Consider the following 12,507-nt stretch of genomic DNA (forward strand, 5'->3'; position numbering starts at 1 on the left):
AAACAAGTGTATGACTTGTGTCCTACTCTACCACATTTGAAGCAAGTAATATTAAAAAACTTGTTACTTGAAGAGTTTACATAGATATTTTTTAGATACTTTTGTTTCTTTAAGGGGTTATAGCCAAGTCCAGCCTTATCATACATGGCCTTTTGATTTTCAAGAATCATATTAAGTTTATTAGAACTTAAGGTGAATTTTTTAATTATTGGTTTTAGCTTCGCAATTTCATTCTTTAAATTTTGATTTTTTTGAAACAGGGTAGATTTTTCAATTGAAATGCTCTCATTTTGTTTCAGTAAAGATTGATTTTTTGATTTTAGATCTTTGTTCTTTATCCCTAGTTTCTGTAGTTCATCAATTAAATCATAAAAAGCTTCATGAAGTTCTTCAAAGGTAAAGTCACTAGGAGTTTCAGAATTTATCTCATTTTCATGTGTCATAAGGCACAAGTTGGCTTGTTTAGTTGAGTCTTCCTCTTCGGAGCTTGAGTCATCACTTCCACTCCAAGTGACCATCATGGTCTTCTTCTTATACTTCTTGGGACCCTTCTTCAGTTGTGGGCATTCAGACTTGAAGTGTCCCGGTTTCTTGCATTCATAGCAGTAAGGGGTTGGTCTTTATCCTTTTCTTTGCTATGTTCCCCTTTTGTGAGTGGCCTCTTCCTCATTCCTTGTTTTCTTTTCCTCAAAAACTTCTTGAACCTTCTGGTAATGAGAGCCATCTCTTCATCCTGCTCTTCATTTTCGGTGTCATCAGTTTCTTCATCAAGTTGAGCTGTGGATTTGAGGGCGATTGTTCTCTTCTTTTTGACTTCTTCCTCTTGATGTTGTTTCATGCTCAGCTCATGTGTCATCAGTGATCTAAGAAGCTCTTCCAAAGATAGGATGTTCAGATCTTTGGCTTATTGGATAGCGGTCACTTTGGCTTCTCAAGTTCTTGGTAAGGACCTAAGAATCTTTCTTACGAGCTCACTGTTAGAATAGGACTTATCAAGACTCTTTAAACCATTTATAATATCAGTAAAATGAGTAAATATTTCAGTTATAGATTCATCATGCTCCATTTTAAAAAGTTCATATTTATGCACGAGCATGTTAATTTTGGACTCCTTTACTTGATTAGTTCCTTCATGGGTTACTTCTAATCTATCCCATATTTCTTTAACAGACAAGCAAGTTGAAATGCGATTAAATTCATTAGCATCAAGAGCACAATATAAAACATTCATAGCTTTAGCATTTAGTTGGGCCATTTTCTTATCAACCTCATCCCAATCTTTTTCGGGTTTGGCTGATTCCACACCATCAATAATTTTAGTGGGTATGTGAGGGCCGTTTACTATGATATTCCACATATCATAGTCGAGTACTTGAATGAAGATTTTCATCTGAGCTTTCCAATAGGTATAGTTGGACCCATTGAAAAGTGGAGGTCGGTTAGTGGACTACCACTCGGCTAGAGAAGTGCCAACTTGAGTTGTCATAGATCTTTAGCTCTTTGATTGGTTAGATCAAAGTAGGGCTAGAGCACCGGGCTTTGATATCACTTGTTGTCCAGCTATGCAACCCAAGAGGGGGGGTGAATTAGGTTTCTAAAAATTTTAAACTTAACTTATACCTTATGAAGATTGTTTAACAATAGCAAGATAAATAAGGAGAGTATAGTTGATTCAAGGCTAATGGTTAAATGCAAGAATGCAAGAGAATAAAGAGGTTCTAAAAGGAGAGCAATTAAGCACGACACAAACAAGAGGATTTATAGTGGTTCGGTGCCAACCTTGCACCTACATCTACTCCCCAAGCTCCTATTTGAGAATTTCAATCCACTAACTTGTATTCAACTTGAATACACTTGTCGGAACCTCCGACTCTAGCTATCCCAAGCTAGTCCACTTATTTTCCGGGTACAAGCCAATCCAATACAATCCGATTCAAGGTTCGGATCAACCTTCCCACGTTTTGAAACCCTTCCAAAATAAAAACAATAACTCAAAAGGAGTATTATAATTAATAGCACAGAAAATACAAAAGAAGCTCCTTTAATGAGTGAATGAGGCTTTAAATACACTTTACACAAATAGAAGAAAGCTCTTTCCGATTTCCTCAAGGGGGTTGGAGACTTGAATGAGCACTTGAGGAGTTGATGAACTTGAATTAAAAGCTTCTTAAATACTTTGAGTGGGCTCTTGCTTAGGGCTGAAAAGTATGCTTGAAATCCTCTTTTGAAAAATCTTTCTTCTTGTTGATTCCCACTTTTTAGTTCCTTTTATAACTTTAAGGAATGGTGGAGAGTAATCTGGGCTGAAATAGAACCGTTAGATCACATTAAATGAGCATTAAATACACTTAAAACGGGTTAAAAACTAGCCGTTGCGGAACTTTTCCGTCACATGGGTCGACTCATGGGGTCGATCTCTGTGGAAAACAGTAGAAAACAATGGTTCTGTAATTTTGGCCTAAAAACAGCAGAGGTCGACTCATGGGGTCGACTCATGCCTGGGGGTCGACCCATGGGGTCGACTCACAGACTGTGCCAGCCAAAAAGTTCTGCGTGCCATTCAGCCCTTTGTGCCATGAGTCGACTCATGGGGTCGACTCAATTTTACAAACATGAATATCTTTCAAAATACACATCCAAAAATTATAAAATTTTCTCCAATTGATCACAAATTTTCTGTTCTTACTTTTGATGCTTTCAAATCAGAATTTGATAAAATTATGATTTTGTCCCTGAAATACAATAAGTCTTTTTTAAGCGAAAATCATTAGTAACCCCCTCAAATGCTTTGTAATCATCAAAAGCAATTCAAGGAGCAACACATCTCTATTGCTATCGCTACCATCTCCCTCAAACTTTTGGTCTCGCTACCCCACCACCTCGGATGTCTCTGTCAACATTACAACAGCTGCCACTATTATTTTTATATTTATATTTTTGAAAATAATTGATTATACAAAATATATTAAGATTTTATAAAAATTTTTAAAATCAAATAGACGTGAAATTCTAGATTTTGTTTTGAAAGTTGAAAAATAAAAGGGACGCCAAACGGTTCCTTAATGGTTGTTTGTTTAAAAAATAATGTTGGCATATCTTATTTGTCCATTAACCAATGTAAAGGGGATTATTTTATATTTAGACATCTACATGATTAAATTGGAATTTTATATAAGCCTATTTCCGAACAAGAGTAATTTTTTATACACTACATATGGTGTAGAAAAAATATACCGTCTAATCTGATCGGCCTACGTAGTCATCACTTTCCAATGCATATTTAATACGTACAGTTCTACTTTTTCATTTAAAATTTTGAATGATGAAAATATTTTTCTTTCGAAAAATTATGACATCCTGTGACCATATTATGATATTTTATGATCAAATTATGACTTCTTATTCATAATTTGATCACAAAATGTCATAAAGAAAGAAGAAGTATTTTCATCATTTAAAAATTTCATCAATTTTTATGAGAAAAATATCTTTCTTTTTTTGACTTCGAAAAAAAATTATGATAAATCAACCGTAGGATGTCATAATATGACCACAAGATGTCATAATTAAAAAAAAAAAAGATAATTTTGTCATTCAAAATTTTAAATAAAAAAATAGAATGTAGACTTTAAATATATATTTTAAAACAGTTGGATAATCCACTCCACATCATTTTTATTGCATCATATACGGTACCCAAAATCTTTCCCTACATAACAACGATAGAACACAGCTAGCTACGAAAAGAAGATTGAGTCTTTGTAATTGATATCCAACATTCAACATCTTTACAACTCAGTTTAACGAAAGAAAATTACAGCTAAACATTAAAGAAAATTACAAACTCAACTAGTTGGCTGATCTCGGCCTCGTGTGTGCATGTGGATAGCTTGGATGCACGCTTGCATGCAATAATGTACGTGTATCTAGGGGACATTTTACCAGCCACAACGGAACGAGAGAGGTAACATTCAGCAAAGAAACGGCTGCGAGTTTTTGCCCGTGGAACAGCAGACCATCCACGTCTTGACAAGCCCTTTCCAACGGAAATACAGATTAAGAGGAAAGGGAACAACCTTGACCTGTTGGCGTAGTTATATTACAAATTAATCCTAAAATATTTGGCAATAGCTTTTAGCCGAGGGTAACCTTCAAAACCTCTCTCACATGGACTCTGGTTCGCGCGCCAGATATGGTAACATAACCCTGCTTTGGCTCATTTTAATACCCAAGATTTTCTTTTTTCTTTTTTTTAAATAGCCATCTCCAGGTAACGTACAACCCCCGTGTTAAAGTGTCAAGGACGGCTCTTTTTTACCAAGTCAAATGATCCCAGAAACATAAGTGAAAACAATCAAAAAAGAAAATTATGTGCATTTCCAAGGAATTTTCACAGAACTTGAAAATTGAGTCCATCTATAAAAATATTAAGGCTAGACTTTTACGTTTTTCAAAATGAATGCAAACGATTACATTATTGGCAAATCATTATAACTCTTTCTGCACAGAAACATTTCAGAAAGGCCACCATGCAAAATAGAAGAACCCATCCGAGCTTATTAATTGTTGCACTTGGTAGAAATAACCGAAACTATACAACAGCCTTCAAACCTTTATAGATGGGAAACCCATGCATCCATTAGAACTTTGGTGTACCATTTTGATTGTAATCTGCTCACAGGGAACCAAAAGAAAAGATGATAAGAAGTAATAGATGATTCAAAACACCACACCATAACGGTAGAAAAATTATACTCGGTACGAAAGGCATGCCGAGCGTCGTTACCATGAACCAATCCGTGCTGATGATACTGTACCAAAATGGGTGCAACTGATTTGCCCACTTTACCAGAGACCTGACAAGAAATAGAAAATCCTCATTTGAAGAAATGGGTGAGACTGGTTATCCATGGAACAGCAGACCATCCAAGTCTCGCAAACCCATTCCAACAGAAACAAAAAGATGCAAAGTTGCGCTCCTTTTAATAATGAGAAAAAGTAGACTAGGGATGACCATGTGGGCATGCCTATGGAAATAATCGGGCCACAACTATAACTTTTGGCTGAGGGTATTTCTGTTCATAAAAAGAAAACAAGGCAGACAAATAATTATACCAAAAATAGCTTATGACAGCTTTCCTTTCAAATAGTCGCCTAGCATAAGCAAGTTCATTGAGTCCTTTTCCTAATTAATATAAAAAAATAATTATTTATTTAAATAATTTAATTTTTAATTTATTTATCAGTTTGATGCAAAACCGATAAAACGTCATTTTGAATGACATTTTATCATCGCCACGTCACCTCCTATTTTCCACGTAGATCAAATCAAAAAAAAAATTAAAAATAAAAAATATCAAATAATATGATATTTTTAAAATATCATATTCTTTGGTATTTTTTATTTCTCCAAAAAAAAATTGGTAAAAAATACAAAAAAATAAAAAATTTTAAATTTATAAAAAATAAAAATTTTAATTTTGATAAAAATCAAAATTATCATTTAAAATTAGTATCTCCATTTTAAATTATCTTTTTAAAAAAATATCTGAAAAAAATTGATGAAAAAAAAATAAAAATACCATAAAAAAATTGAAAAGAAATAGAAATTATAATTCTAAAATTAATTTAAAAAAAATATCTCAAAAGAAATCTTAAAAAATACCATAACATAAAAAATATCATAAAATTAATTTTTTTAAAAAAATATCATAAAAGAAGAAAAAATTGAGAAAAAAATTAAAACTATAATTTTGAATGAATTTTTAAAAACAAAAATTTGAATTCTAATTCAAATAAAAAATATAATTTTAAATTATTTTTTCCATTTAAAATTAATTTTTTTAAAAAAATATCTAAAAAAATCTTAAAAAAATTAAAAAATAAAAAATATCATAACAAAGAAAAAATGAGAAAAGAATAAAAATTATAATTTTAAATTTTAAAAAATTAAAATTAAAATTTTAATTCAAATAAAAACTATCATTTTAAATTAGTTTCTCCGTTTTAAATTAATTTTTTAAAAAGAAGACGTTCAAAAAGATAAAAAATTTAAAAAATAAAAGTGTCATAAAAAAGTAAAAAATTTAAAAAAATAGAAAAAAATAAAAATTATAATTTTAAACTTAAAAAGAATAAAATTTTTAATTTTAATTAAAATAATAGATATCATTTCAAATTACTTTCCCCATTTCAAATTTATTTATTTAAAAAATATTCCAAATAAATTAATAAAATATCTTAAAAAAATTTATAAAAATAAAAAAATGGTAAAAATGGGAAAAAAATAAAAATGATAATTTTAAATTATAAAAAAATTAAAATTTTAATTTAAATTCAAGAAAAATAAAAGAAAAAATGCCATAAGAAAAATGAAAAAAAAGAAAAAATGTGAAAAAAATAAAAATTATAAATTAAAATAAAAAAATAAAAATTTTAATTTTAATTAAAATAAAAAATATCATTTCAAATTACTTTTCTCATTTCAAATTATTTTTTTAAAAAAATATCTAAAAAAAAGAAAAAATTGGTGTAAAAAAATAAAAAACACCATAAAAAAGAAAAAAGGATAAAAAATTGAATTGAAAAAAAATAAAAATTGTAATTCTAATTTAAAAATAAAAATAATAATTTTAAATTTAAAAAATTAAAAATTCTAATTATAATTCAAATAAAAAATGATAAAAAAATAAAATTTATAATTATTAATTTTTTAAAAAAATTAACTTTAATTCAAATAAAAAATTATCATTTCAAATTACTATGTCCATTTTAAATTAATTTTATTTATTTAAAAATCACATGAAAATAAGTAAAAAAAATTAAAAAAAAATCATAAAAAAATGGAGAAAAATGCCAAAAGGAATGGCGTTTTTGAAAATGCCATTCTCTTTGGCATTTTTGAAGCTTAAAATCTAAAAAAAAACCCCTCTCTCCCTCTTCTCCCTTTTCTCCGGTGTTTCTCCGATGTTTTCTCCTCTCCGACGGCACGACGCCGAGCTTCCGACGGCGGTGAGCTCCCTCCTCTCTCTCTCCTTTTCCTTTCTCTCTCTTCCTCTTCCTCTCTCTCTCCCTCTTCTCTCCCTCTTCCTCTCTCTCTCTCCCTCTTCCTCTCCGATGGGCCCCGGCGATGGGCCCCGACAGCCCCCTGGCAGCGGGCCCGTGCGGCCCTGCGGTGCCATTCTCTTTCGATCCGCGGTGGCGGCCCTCCAATGGCAGGCCCATGCGGCCCTACGGCACGGAACAAGGTCATGACCGCCGTCGCTGTCCTAGGATACTTCAACACACTTCAACTTCAAGTAGTGGAAGAAATTAAAAGCTCCGAAGATGTATTTTTGTCATTGTTTTATGTATTTCTGTGAAATTGTATTTGAATATATGTGTTTAATATCTTGAGATGAGCTGAATTTTGTGTTTAAGTTGTATTGTGTGATAATATTATATGTTTAAAATATATTTCTCATAAAATGAATGGCTATCATATCATATTTCTTATTTTTTAATACACTTATGATAATATCATTATTTTAGATTCATTAGCATATTATAGCTTATGATTCACGGTATCTCGATCCTTGAGACAGCAGTATTCTTACATTGTAGGAGCACCATCGATCACAGACTACTTTAGATGACGGCGTAAGCATTTCAATCCTATTTACTATTTAAATTTTTTTAAAAAAAATCATATATGTTATCTAATTATTATATTTTATTGCAGGAGCCCAGACACCTTCGTCTATGACGATCCGATGCTGACTTCTGGAGGACAGAGGACATCCCACATAGAGTGCTGGATTATTTACGATATCTTAAATTTTATGGAGTATATTGGATTGGTTGTATACAGATGGACGTTGGTCTTATTACTGCTTTGCTTGAGAGATGGCATCCAGAGACACACACATTTCATCTTCCATTTGATGAGGCGACCATCACTTTACAGGATGTCAGCATCCTTACTGGACTACCAGTTGATGGCGATCCAGTTACCGGAGTTGATCCCACGCTTACCATTCCGGAGTGGCAGGCTTTGTGCTTGCGATTGCTAGGGTTTGAGCCCGACGCACACTTTTTCGATCATTCACGACTCAGGATTGAGTGTTTGGATGGTCGTTATCGATATTTTCATATTGCGGATGATGTACCAGAGGAGATGGTGCAGCAGTATGTTAGGGGTCAGGTGCTACGGTTGTTAGGTGGTATTCTGGTACTCGATACTTCATCAAATAAGATGAAGTTGATATTTTTGCCATTATTAGAGGATTTAGACTTCGCTCGTAGACTCAGTTGGGGCAGTGCAGTACTAGCTTGCCTGTACAGAGCTATGTGTCGGGGTTCTTATGCTGATCAAAGCAAGATTGGTGGTTATCTTATATTATTACAAGTATGTGAATTAAAAATTTTTATTTTTAATATTCAATTATATTTCAAATATTGGGTATATCAAGTATGATTTTTTTGAAATTTACAGATTTGGGTATGGGAGCGTATGCTGACTATCATTCTATTACGATGACAGTTGCTCGAGATGCCATCAGAGCAGCATGATCCTGATGTTTCATTCAGACTGGACGGACCATTGGGATATAGGTATAAAAATATTACTTTTTTTATTTGAAACTTACTGTTTTAAATTCGATAAAATTTATTTAACATGAGTAGATTGTGAAACAGATGGAATGTTGTATTCAACGTTCATCACGTATCGACGAGAGTGGCACGGGTTTATAGGTGCCAGTTGGATACATTAGTTGATATATATAGACAGATAAATTTTGAATTTTTTACAAATATCATTTTACAGTATTCATAATTTATTAAAATTTTAGTTTACTAATTTTTTTTATTAACTCTATCAGTTTTTGTGGGAGTCATATACAGATGAGATATTGACTATGTTGCCGCAGATATGTACAGTTAGACATGACATATGGACTGCTAGGGTGCTACTTATTTGTTTTGATGTGGTAGAGTGACATCTTTCCGATCGTGTCCTGCGGCAGTTTGATCAGATTCAGGGCATCCCAGAGCAGTTTGATACCAGTCAGGGACTTCATCGTATTGATCGACGAGGGAGAGCTCGTATTGACTGACGTATCAGACATGCAGAGTACATCGATATTTGGAATGCATGTCAGGATCATATTGTTCATGGTGATCCCATTTTAAGAGACTGTTCATATACCGATGACTACATGGCTTAATTTTTTAGCATTACAATGCGAGTCATTGGACAGCCTCGGTATGCAGTTCCCGAATACGAGGGCGAGAGTTTTGCTGTGCATCTTTTGGTAAGACTACGAAAATTAGTTTATGTTGTTTGTGTTATATTTTTATTTTATATTTTACAGTATATTGACTATTTTATTTTTATTTTGTAGACTGATTCTATGTCGGATCTTGTGTTGGACGCTCGTCGTGCTTTATCTATGACTGATGAGGATGAATGGATTCGGATACTGCGTGAGATAGAGAGAACAAGTTCCGGAACATTGGTGGTGATTGGTGTTGATCCATATAGCTGTGCGCCTTGGTATGGAGCAACCGATGCACCAAATATGAGATATACGCCGTCACCATATATTCCACATATGCCATCATCGCATATTCCGCAGATGTCATCACTAGATGCTACACAGATGCCACCGTCTTTTGATCCACAGATAGCAGCACCTTCTTATTCCAATATCCCCCAGATGATATCATCGGATACCAGTTGGCCACATGAGTATGATACTTTCTTTTCAGGCTCATCCGTGTATCCAATGAGAGGGTTGAGAGGGTCGCTTAGTCCGTAGATGATCCGATAGCATCCGTTATTCCTGAGCAGCATGACCAGCAGACCTCCTCCACTGATATAGGGGAGGAGCCATCACAGCAAGAGCAGGAGCAGCCGTTGAGAACCTTCCTGAGAAGGTCCAAGCGACCACGTGCACCACGACGTCCTTGTGAAACTAAATCTTTTTTAGATTTGTACTTAGTATTTTTAAAACTTTTATTGTACTATTTTTTATACGCTTGATATTTTTATTCTATTTAATATTAATAATTATTGATTTTATTTTATATTATTTAATTTTAAGTGATCGGATATTATGCTTTGTGGATATTGATACACATACTCTAATGTGTCTCAGAACATTAGGAGAGAAAATTATGTTAAAAGGGCTATAAAAATTATAATATAAATAATAATAATATATCAAATAATTTAATTATGAGATAAATCAGACCGTACTAGTACATCTCGATCTGGTACGAACACAAACAGCTACGTACGGTGCGATATGAAAAAAAATTTTGAATTAAAATTTTTATTTTTTTAAATTTAAAATTATAATTTTTATTATTTTTTATTTTTTTGATATTTTTTTATGATATTTTTTATTTTTAACCCCCATAATTTTTTTGAGATATTTTTTTAAAAAAATTAATTTTTTATTTGAAATATTAAAAAAAAAACTAATTTGAAATGAAAAAGTAATTTGAAATGATATTTTTTATTTTAATTAAAATTAAAAATTTTATTTTTTTTAAATTAAAAACTATAATTTTTATTTTTTTCTCATTTTTAAATATTTTGCTCTTTTATGGCCCATTTTTTATTTTTTTTGACATATTTTTTTAAAAAAATTAATTGAAATGAAAAAAGTAATTTGAAATGATGATTTTTATTTAAATTAAAATTAAAATTTTTATTTTTTTAAATTCAAAATTATAATTTTTATTTGGCTCTCATTTTTTCAAATTTTTTCTTTTTTATGATATTTTTATTTTTTTTATTTTTTAAATTTTTTTGAGATATTTTTTTAAAAAATTAATTTTAAAAAGATAAAATAATTTAAAATTATCTTTTTTATTTGAATTAAAATTAAAATTTTTATTCTTTAAAATTCATTCAAAATTATAATTTTTATTTTTTATGATATTTTTTTAAAAAAAATTAATTTGAAAAGAAGATTGTAATTTGAAATGATGATTTTTATTTGAATTAAAATTAAAATTTTTATTTTTTTAAATTTTTAAATTATAATTTTTATTTTTTTATTTTTTTAATGATATTTTTAATTTTTTTTACATCATTATTTTTTCAAATAATTTTTTAAAAAAATAATTTGAAATGGAGATACTAATTTTAAATGATAATTTTTAATTTTATTAAAATTAAAATTTTTATTTTTTTATAAATTTAATTTTTTTTATTTTTTATTATTTTTTTGAAAAAAATAAAAAATATCAAATAATATGATGTTTTTAAAAACATCATTTGAAATGATATTTTTAAAAACATCATTTTAAATTATATTTTTAAAAATATCATATTATTTAATATTTTTTATTTTTTTTAATATAATCTACGTAAAAAATAAGAGGTAACGTGACGATGATAAACGTGACGATGATAAACGTTATTTTGAATGACATTTTATCGATTTTATATCAATCTAATAAATAAATTAAAAATTAAATTATTTAAATAAATATTTTTTTTATATTAATTAAAAAAAAAAAAGACTCCAAATTCATTAGCCCAACCAGCATATATATATATATATATATATATATATATATATTCTGGCTCATGCCCTTTTCTTTTTCTTTTTCTTTTTTTTTTTTTCTGTTTTTGAAAAAAACATCTGTTAGCCAGACACAAGGCTTGTTCCCAGCCCCCTGCCTGATTGACTCCTGAGCCCAACGCTGCCGAAAAGAATAATAAGAAAAATGTCATTCCACGAAAGTCCCAAAAAACGCAACAAAGAAAGCAAAAATCTTATCCTAGTTCCACTTAAACTTGTTGGGGAATTCATAATAATAATAAAAAAAATGGCATGAAGCATGGTATGAACCATGAAGCACCAGTCTCTTAACCATTTGACATGGCTCTACCATGTGAATGCAACCTAAAGCCTCATTATAGTAGATGCTTCAAACACCTTGGGCTCACAAAGATAAGTAGATGCTGAGGCTTGACCTGGCAAAAAGTTCATTCAGGTTTGTAACAAGGAAAAAACACAAGCGTGAACACTTGCAGAGCTTGCACAGCCCTTTCATGTAGCAAACCAAGTCCAAACAGCCTAAAGCTCTATGCATTTAGTTTGCAGCACACACAAGAATTTTTAAGATGAGATGATACGTCATTGGTCAATATCTTCTATATACCAATTTCTATTAACTAAGATAATAAGAACAAAAATTTTCATGCATATTATATTAGCACGTGCTGATACAGGTACAACCCAACATTTCCACCGAGATATACACCTTGGGCCCTAGGAAGAAGCAGAAGGGGCATTGAACAACAGATGTTCAGCAAAACAAATATCCATAAGGGCCATCAAAATGATTACCTTAGTTGCCATCAAATTTACTAAAATAGATATCAATAAAACATGATTTTCAGTGAAACAGGTTATGAACAACAGGGGGAGACCCATCTTTCATAAAACTCAATTTTTTTAGATTTTACATCTCACCATTTTGGCAGTTTTATTTAAAAGAACCAAA

At 30.7% G+C, this 12,507-nt stretch overlaps 1 long non-coding RNA gene across 1 annotated transcript; it reads right to left on the reverse strand.

Moving 5' to 3' along the window:
- Positions 1–4,438: 4,438 nt before the first annotated feature.
- Positions 4,439–5,174, reverse strand: LOC140859240 (uncharacterized). The gene is made up of 3 exons (XR_012142749.1): positions 5,116–5,174; positions 4,787–4,856; positions 4,439–4,671 (listed from the first exon to the last, which is right to left on the reverse strand). It is a non-coding gene; the product is annotated as an uncharacterized lncRNA (long non-coding RNA).
- Between the last annotated feature and the right edge of the window lie 7,333 nt (positions 5,175–12,507).

Source organism: Elaeis guineensis, chromosome 7 (assembly GCF_000442705.2).
Source record: "Elaeis guineensis isolate ETL-2024a chromosome 7, EG11, whole genome shotgun sequence".
Taxonomy (NCBI): Eukaryota; Viridiplantae; Streptophyta; class Magnoliopsida; order Arecales; family Arecaceae; genus Elaeis; species Elaeis guineensis.